The 9,302-nt window shown below is 46.3% G+C and overlaps 1 long non-coding RNA gene across 1 annotated transcript; it reads left to right on the forward strand.

Annotated features, from left to right (window-relative positions):
* The first annotated feature begins 1,578 nt into the window (after positions 1 to 1,578).
* LOC137677234 (uncharacterized) lies at positions 1,579 to 9,302 on the forward strand. The gene is made up of 2 exons (XR_011050243.1): positions 1,579 to 2,040; positions 7,272 to 9,302. It is a non-coding gene; the product is annotated as an uncharacterized lncRNA (long non-coding RNA).

Consider the following 9,302-nt stretch of genomic DNA (forward strand, 5'->3'; position numbering starts at 1 on the left):
CAACTGAGTTGAGTAAAGATGAAGCAAACAGTCATTGGGGTCAGGGAGTTTTCTTAAACCTAGGACCTGACCCAGTGAATGAAGCCCATTCTATCATCACCAGTAGTGTAGCCTGCTGGGCTGGGGGAATAGATGCCTTGGAACAAGGTGAACCTTGCAGAATTCCCATCTATTCCCTAAGCGAGCTCGCCACTGCTGTCATGAAAGCCACCTGCATACCAGCCATGCATAAACGAGGAGAAGCTGGTGATACCCTGATATCCCACCACAGTATGATACTGGGTGTGATACCCACCACTGTACATTATGCAATATTAAAGCCACTAAATGAAGGAGGCACTTGCACTCTGGTTCCAGTTGGTCCTTGACGACGACTGAAATTTCTAAGAGACAAAGAAGCACAAATTTCAATGCTAACACAACAGGATGCTGAGAAGCTGGGTATGCGGCCTGGATGGCAAAGCATTAAATTCACCAGGCTAAACAGAGCAAGTGTTATTTGTCAAACCGCAAAAATTAATTTACGTCTTCCGGGTGAGAAGCGCATGCCCTCTACTCGCTTTGTGGTTAAAAAGCAGAATGAAAATACTTTGGGTTTCGATGTTTTGCCTGGACGAAACTGGCACCTGTCAGACAGCAGCGTGTGGTCCTTTGGTTCAAGTACCGACCCCAAACCCGGTAGAAATTGTGAGGCTACAGTGCATGTACTCTGCGCAGCCCAGAAATTACCAATGTAGCACAGTGTCTGATTTCTGCTGCGGCATGAAATGGAATGTCAGACGTAATAACAGATTTAGAAAAACAGCACATTATTTCCAGAACCCACCCCCTGTACAATTCACCCTTGTGGCCAGTCCAAAAGCGGGATGGGAGATGGCACCTGACAATTGATTATCAGCATAATAAGATATTATCATATATTGTTATGCCAACACAGCTCCACTAACAGCTGCAGTACCCAATATGGCAACGTTAACAGCCACACTACGAGCAGCCGCACATCCGTGGATGGCAGAGCTAGATGTCAGAGAGATATTCTTTATGGTCCCCTTGCAGGAGGAGGATAAAAAGAAATTTGCTTTTCCTAGGGAAGGTATATAATATAACTTCAACAGACTCCCACAGGGTATAAACATTCACCCACAATTGCTCATGCTGCGCTTGCTGAACTTTTACAGACAGTCCCACTTCCTCAGGATGTGAATTCCCTGACAGGAAAGCGAGGGGGGAGCGGCAGCAGCAGTGCGGCAAGCACTACATAAAGCAGAAGTTGAGGTCCTGAGTGAAAAATGCCAGGGACCAAATAAAGTAAAATTTTTAGGTACTTGGTGGATTACAGGTAGTGCTACAATTCCACCAGACAGAATCACAGAATCACAGAATCACAGAATGTTAGGGATTGGAAGGGACCTCGAAAGATCATCTAGTCCAATCCCCCTGCCGGGGCAGGATTGCCTAGACCATATCACACAGGAACGTGTCCAGGCGGGTTTTGAATGTCTCCAGAGAAGGAGACTCCACAACCTCTCTGGGCAGCCTGTTCCAGTGTTCAGTCACCCTTACAGTAAAGATGTGGACGACTTTCTAGAGGATAGAGGACATGGAAAAATACTAGAGCTGTATCAGCAGGGTTTGGGGTCATCACGAGACAATCTGGTAAACAAGTTTGAGGAACTTGGTATTTAGCAAGATCTCTAGCGGATGTGGGAGACGGAAAACAGGAGCAGATTGCGAGACTGCCTGGCGCCTCTACCAAGACAGCTGGACAGCAACAATGATCCAATCATATAATTGCTACGGCTTGTAAGCTCATAGAAATAACCAATCAGGAATAGCCACATAGCTTCGTGCCTTGCTTTTACAGTATAAATATACACTGTGTAACCGAATAAAGTTGGAACATTCACGATAACTCCATGAGTGCAGTGTTTGATTCTCGCTCACCGCAACATCTGGCGCCCGAACAGGGACATCGAGAGCCGTGCCCTAGAGACGCATATCGGCGTTGAAGGAGCAGAGCCCGCCGTCCTTACATTTCAGGTAAGGCTGGGCTGTCCTTGCGGTAGAGGGATACTGTTAGCCGGCTAAGTTCTATTACGAAAAATGGAGGCGGAATTTGCCGCCGCGGAACGGCTCTTACTTGCTATTCTCTCAAAGAGAGGTGAAGCCGTTACGGATAAGCTGTTAAAAAAGCTGATTACATGGGCACGAGACCATGGACATTTTAAGCAGCCTCCAGCGCTGTTTTCAAGGGATGAGTGGAGCGCTGTGGGGGACGCTATGTGGCAACTCACTATTGACGATAAAGATAAGCACATTAAGGAATTGAAAGTACCTTGGCGTATAGTGATCAATGCATTAGATGCTATGAAGGCTGAGACAACAGTTGCGGCAGCTGCTGTGCAGGCACTCTCGCCAGTGGTGACAAAGCAACCTGATGCTAACGTTGGTTCTGGTACTCCTCTACCTTCTCCACCGTGTTTTGCATTCCCAGTGCAGACTGATTGCCCGCTTCCAATTAAGGGCTGCAAAGGGACTCCTTGTAACTCCGTTTCTGAACTTTTGAATACTCGTGTAACCGCCCCGGTGCCGTTACCTGCAGTGTTACCCCCTTTGCCGGACACTAATGTTACACCATCGGCACCCCCTCCTTCTGTTGAATTGGGGGCACAAGAACAGGGAGGACCCAGTTGCCGTCCACCCTCTCCAGCTTCAGTTCCGCTTCCAAAAGACTCTGACGGGATAGATGAAGGAGAGGCCAGTGCAGCGACTAGTGCTGACACGCTGAACCTACAATTGCTGCAAAATATGATGAAAGACCTGGAGCTACGGAGCCAGGCGTCGTTGGCTCGTGTTGAACAACTGATACAGGGCATTCCTCAGCTAAATTCTGAATCGACCACTCCGTCCCTATCCCCTTTACACGCTATTATAAAAGGGGGGGCGGCGAAAGGGGGAGGGGCGAAGCCGAAGCGATGGTGCGGGATGGTACGCGATGCTATTATAGAAGGGGGATGGACACCTGAAATGTTGGCATGTCCTATTGTGTTGAACGATCGGGGTGACCATGTGTATGCGAAACATGAGTGGAAAGTTATACAACAAGCCATTAAGACAATTAGAGAAAACGGTCTAAAGTCTGAAACAAGTCGAGCCATGTTAAAATGGCTTCACACATATGAGCCCATTATTCCTGTCGACTGTGATGAGCTGGCACGAATGTTATTGACCCCATCTCAGCATCTTTTGTGGTTTCGTGAATGGGCACGGTTGGGTAGAGAATTACAGAACCGACCCCGAGCAGAAGATGATCCCTTGGCTGGGTTGCATGCTGACATGATCACAGGGACTGGGCCGTATACTTCTATAGAAGAACAATTACGATATCCTCCCTATTTAATCGATGTCGTAGTGGATGCAGCAGTACGAGCATATGATGCCGTACCTGACGGAGATGCCCCTCCCTCATTTACTAGTGTCCGACAGGGGTTAACCGAGCCATATTCACATTTTATTGACCGGTTACATGCCGCAATTCGAAATTCTTCTCAGTTACCTAATGACAATAAGGAAAGTATGTTTCGATTATTGGCTTTTGAAAATACTAATGCAAAAACGAAGGCGGTGCTAGCCACCCTCCCTAAAACGGCAGATGTGTCGGATATGATTGAATTGGCATTGCGATCCGAACAGGGTGCACAAGCAAAACATATAGCGGGGGCGGTAGAAGCAGCCATGGCACCAACTACATCTGTGATTGCTGCCGCTGTACAGCAATTGTCTCGACGTACAAAGCCAAAGGGCATGTCAGGTCGCACTTTGTGTTATCGATGTGGTAAAGAAGGTCATTTTAGAAGGGCATGTCATGTGTCGGTATGGTGTGACAACTGTCAAAGAGACAACCATGCCACGGCCGTGTGTAGAGGTTCAAAAAACCCTCCGCGGAGCGCGGGCCCTCGCGCGCAGACACAAGTAGGGGCTGCGCAACTCACATTCCCGGTAACCAATTCACCAGCGGTGGCCCCGCAACACGAGGCAGCTTGGGAATCGATTTGGAAGCAGCAGCAACAGTAACTTTACTAACTACTAACCCCATTAAGAATCCCACTACCACCTATGGACCGTTAACACCTGACAAATCCGTTGGTGCTTTATTGATTGGCCGGTCTTCCAGCGGAATAAATGGATTAATTGTATTACCTGGGGTGATTGATGCCGATTATATGGGGCAAATAATGATCATTGCATATGCTATACAACCACCTCTGACAGTAGAAAAGGGAATGCGAGTTGCTCAGCTTGTTTTTTGGGAACGGCACATTAAGACGCCAAGTGCCCTAAGTACCGATAGAGGTGATAAGGCCTTCGGATCTACTGGCAATCAACTAGTTAATTTGGTGCAAAAAATGCAACAGCGACCAATGATTCAACTACGGGTGGAGTTCCAGGGACATGGATATACAATTCCAGTCATGTGTGACACTGGGGCAGATGTAACAATCTTATCTCGAGAAAGTTGGCCCACAAAATGGCCTTTACAACAGGCCTTAGACTCAGTGCATGGTGTGGGTGGAGGAGGAATACCCATGCAAGCACAGAAACCGGTGCGCTTAATTTTGCCTGAGGGTCAGGCTGTCACTTTACGCCCTTATGTAATGTCGCTACCCGGCAATTTACAAGGATTGCTTGGTAGGGATATGCTATCCCAAGTGGGAGCAACAATTTGTATCCCACCGCCAAATTTAGCCTGAAGGTCACTGTTGAGACGCCACCCATACCAGCTATTCAGTGGAAAACAAATGAACCAGTGTGGGTTGAACAGTGGCCATTATCTCAAGAGCGTCAAAAAATAGCTGCTCAGCTGGTAGAGGAGCAGTTAACAGCGGGCCATATACAACCTTCTATTAGTCCCTGGAACACCCCTATCTTTGTTATCCCAAAAAAGTCTGGCAAATGGCGTTTGTTGCATGACCTGCGGGCAGTGAATGAGCAAATGATAGCCATGGGGGCACTACAACCTGGTTTACCCTTAGCAACAATGTTACCTGAAAATTGGCATTTGCTAATTATTGACTTGAAGGATTGTTTTTTCACCATTCCTTTACAACCACAGGACACTTGTCGTTTTGCCTTTACCTTGCGCAGTACTAACCATGGGGAACCGGACAAAAGATATGAGTGGGTGGTTCTCCCCCAGGGTATGAAAAATAGTCCGACTATGTGTCAAATGTATGTGGCGTGGGCGTTACAACCTTTGCGAGAAAAGCATGAAGACTGGATTATTTATCATTATATGGACGACATTTTGTTTTGTTCCGTCTTCCCTTTTGTAGACCAGGACGTTCAGACTATTACTCAGATCTTTCATCTTCGAGGTTTACAGGTGGCACCTGAAAAGATTCAACGAGACACCCCTTGGACGTATCTTGGATGGAAAATCACAGAGAAGGAAGTGAGACCTTTACGGCCAATATTGATACCGCCTATCAAAACCCTAGCGGATGTGCAGAAACTTGCAGGTGACCTACAATGGTTGCGCCCGATTACGGGCCTTACAAATAATGACTTACAACCCATTACTGCGCTGTTACGGGGCACAGATCCCTCGCGACATATTGAGTGGACACCTGAACTACAATCTCACTGTGCCTCTGTGGGTGATAAGATCCTTCATGCATTTGCCGATCGACGTCACCCCAATCTGCCTTTGTTGTTAGCCTGTTGTTCCTTAACACAGAACCCTTGTGCTTTGCTCTTGCAGGTTCCTAAAGAAAAAGGGGGAGTGCGCATATTAGAATGGGTGTTCCCACCTCAAACACCTTCCAAAAGTCTTTTTACGCCCTCTGATGTCTTTGCTTTGTTAATTGTCAAAGGCCGGAAGCGATGTGTTGATGTGGCGGGGCAAGAACCCGATGAAGTCTGGGCGGCGATCCAGACGCAGCCGTTACTGGAGTGGGTTATTGCTCAATCCACAGCAATACAGCTTGCCCTGGAGGGTTATACAGGACCTGTACGGGCCCGGCAATTATGTGATGCTCGCCTACAGACCATTGTACAAAATGTGTGGCGACCAAGAGAATATGTGCAGGAGAAACCTATTGAAGGCGCTCTCACGGTTTTTACAGATGCTGGCCGCCGAACAAAGAGAGCTGCTTGCGTTTGGCAGGAGGATGGCAAATGGGTGCATCATGTAATTCAGGGCACTAATGCGGACTCCCTTCAGACATTGGAGCTAACAGCCATAGTATGGGCCTTAGAGACCTGGAAGACCAGTGCTATAAACGTGGTTACGGACTCACAATACGCGGTGGGGGTGGTAAAACGCATTGCAGAGGCAATAATCAAACCAGGAAAAAGGGAACGGTTGTTAGATCTGTTTTTGCATTTACAGAAGGTAATGTTACAACGTCAGCAAACCTGCTGTATCCTCCATATTCGCAGCCATATGCTTAGCATAGGTCTTGGGGAAGGAAATGAGCGAGCGGATCGCTTAGTGGCTATGGGCCATCAAGGACCTGTAGATCAGTTCCAAGCAGCACGAGTCAGTCACTCCATGTTTCACCAGAATGCTAAAGCATTGCAACGAACCTTTCGCCTACCCCTTGTTGATGCTCAAGGAATAATTAAAGCCTGTGACACCTGTAGTCGACATAGTGGTCCGTTGGGAGTCGGGGTTAATCCCCGAGGACTTAAATCTTGTGAGATATGGCAGATGGACGTTACTCATTATCCTAGCTTTGGGCGTCTGCGGTATATTCATGTGACCGTAGATACATTCTCACACATGATATGGGCAACACCGCAGGCAGGGGAGAAAGCTGTACATGTTATTCGGCACTTGTTAGCGTGCTTTGCTGTTATGGGAGTACCACTCACCCTTAAAACAGACAATGGCCCAGCTTATGTAAGTAAAAAGGTAAAGCAGTTTTTACAGACATGGGGTGTGACCCTAATCACAGGAATTCCTCACAATCCTACAGGTCAGGCTATCATAGAAAGGACGCATCAGACATTGAAAACATATCTAGAAAAACAGCAGGAGGTTAATGTAACCGACCCCTCAACCAGGTTATCTAAGGTATTATTCACTCTGAATTTTTTAAACATCACTGAACAGCGACACTTACCGGCAGTGCTGTTACACTTTGGTAAGCATGAAATTTCGAATACTTCAGAGGTACTGGTGGAGTATAAAGATCCTGTCTCTGGTGTCTGGAAAGGACCTGTGCAACTCATATTTACCGGTAGAGGCTATTCTTGTGTTTCAACAGGGGAAGGACCCCGCTGGATTCCTTCCAAGTGGACTCGAGCTGTAAACAACAAACCGTAATCTGGCGACAGCTATCGAGTGTCCGGTCTGCGAACATTGTCATCCATGGATCCTTGTGAAATGTGAAGGTTGCAAGTCGCAGTGGTGGAAACGTAGTAACCAAGCTACCCGGTGGTGTCAAGCATGCTATAATCAACAGTTAGATGTCATAAGAATCCTAAAGGTTACAGGCCACGTGGACACAGACTCTGAGTCTTGGATATACTACCAACAACAGTGGGTTAATTGGATAAGGGAACAGAATCGGGAATTTTATGTTATTTCAAGTGAATGTAGTAAAAGCAACCTGGTTCCACATATTTGGAGTATACAGCCTGAAAGGTGGGATCGAGTAAAACGCTATTGCGCTGTTCGCTTTGCATGGAAAAAATTCCAGGGTAAAGTACATAGAAAAGAATTAGAGTATTATAAACAAGCATGTTTAGGTTAACAGCTCTGATTTTTAGCTTATGCTATGCTTTTGCCTATTTACCTGCTCAACCAAAGCAAAACATTTGGATTACCTTAGCTAACATGACAGGACAAGATGCAATTTGTTTATCCATGGCTTCACCAAATAACCCTTTTAGCACATGCTTAGTAGGAGTACCCGATGTGGAATGGCCTTGCCCGCCGCCACCCGTAGCGGACTTGTGTAGCAAGTATGTAGATAACTGGGATGGAATTGTGCCACGTCTACCACAGGCACCTTTAGAGCCTCAGGAATTGGAAATATTAGGATCCTTGAAGGCAGATCATTGTGTGATGTTTAACTATACATCAGTGCAACACAGCCAGAATTTTACGGTCACTGTTAATGCAACAAGTGTCTATTATCAAAAGACCTCCAATTGGTGCAATTATACATCGACCAATATTTCTCGATCAAGCACCACACCTATCGCCTTACCCCCGGGATTATTTTTGATTTGTGGTGATCGGGCATGGCCCGGAATCCCCTCTCACTTAAAAGGAGGGCCATGTACAATTGGAAGGCTTACATTGTTGACGGCAAACAATTCGATGATTTTGAATATAACTCGACGGCATAGACGACAAAAACGAAGTAGTCATGCTTTTACCAAAGATTGTGACTCAAACGCAGACTTTTGGTCACTAGAACAGTGCGTGGCAGCCTCCTTTTTGGCCCCAGGAGTCGCTGCAGCACAAGCGTTGGCGACATTAAACAAATTGGGCTGTTGGTTGGCAAAACAAACAAATGCTACCTCATCGGCATTATCTGAGTTACTCCTTGATGTCGATTCAGTACGTCATGCTACATTACAAAACCGGGCTGCAATTGATTTTCTATTACTGGCCCATGGTCATGGATGCCAAGACTTCGATGGCATGTGTTGCATGAATTTATCCAGTCATTCTAAGTCCATTCATGCACATATCCAAGAATTAGAACAATTGACCAAACAGCTGCAAGAAAATTCTGGCTGGGGATTAGAAGACTGGTTACGCTCATTAGGATTTGGGCCATGGATAACGTCGCTTATAAAATTGATATTAATAGGATGCTTAGTTTGTTGTGCATTATTAATCATGTTACCTTGTTTTTGTGCTTGTTTGCAACGGATGATTAACAATACGGTACAAGTAATGTTTAAACAGACGCTCCTCGTAGCTAAAGAAAAAGGGGGAATTGTGGACGACTTTCTAGAGGATAGAGGACATGGAAAAATACTAGAGCTGTATCAGCAGGGTTTGGGGTCATCACGAGACAATCTGGTAAACAAGTTTGAGGAACTTGGTATTTAGCAAGATCTCTAGCGGATGTGGGAGACGGAAAACAGGAGCAGATTGCGAGACTGCCTGGCGCCTCTACCAAGACAGCTGGACAGCAACAATGATCCAATCATATAATTGCTACGGCTTGTAAGCTCATAGAAATAACCAATCAGGAATAGCCACATAGCTTCGTGCCTTGCTTTTACAGTATAAATATACACTGTGTAACCGAATAAAGTTGGAACATTCACGATAA

Source organism: Nyctibius grandis, unplaced genomic scaffold (assembly GCF_013368605.1).
Source record: "Nyctibius grandis isolate bNycGra1 unplaced genomic scaffold, bNycGra1.pri S41, whole genome shotgun sequence".
Taxonomy (NCBI): domain Eukaryota; kingdom Metazoa; phylum Chordata; class Aves; order Nyctibiiformes; family Nyctibiidae; genus Nyctibius; species Nyctibius grandis.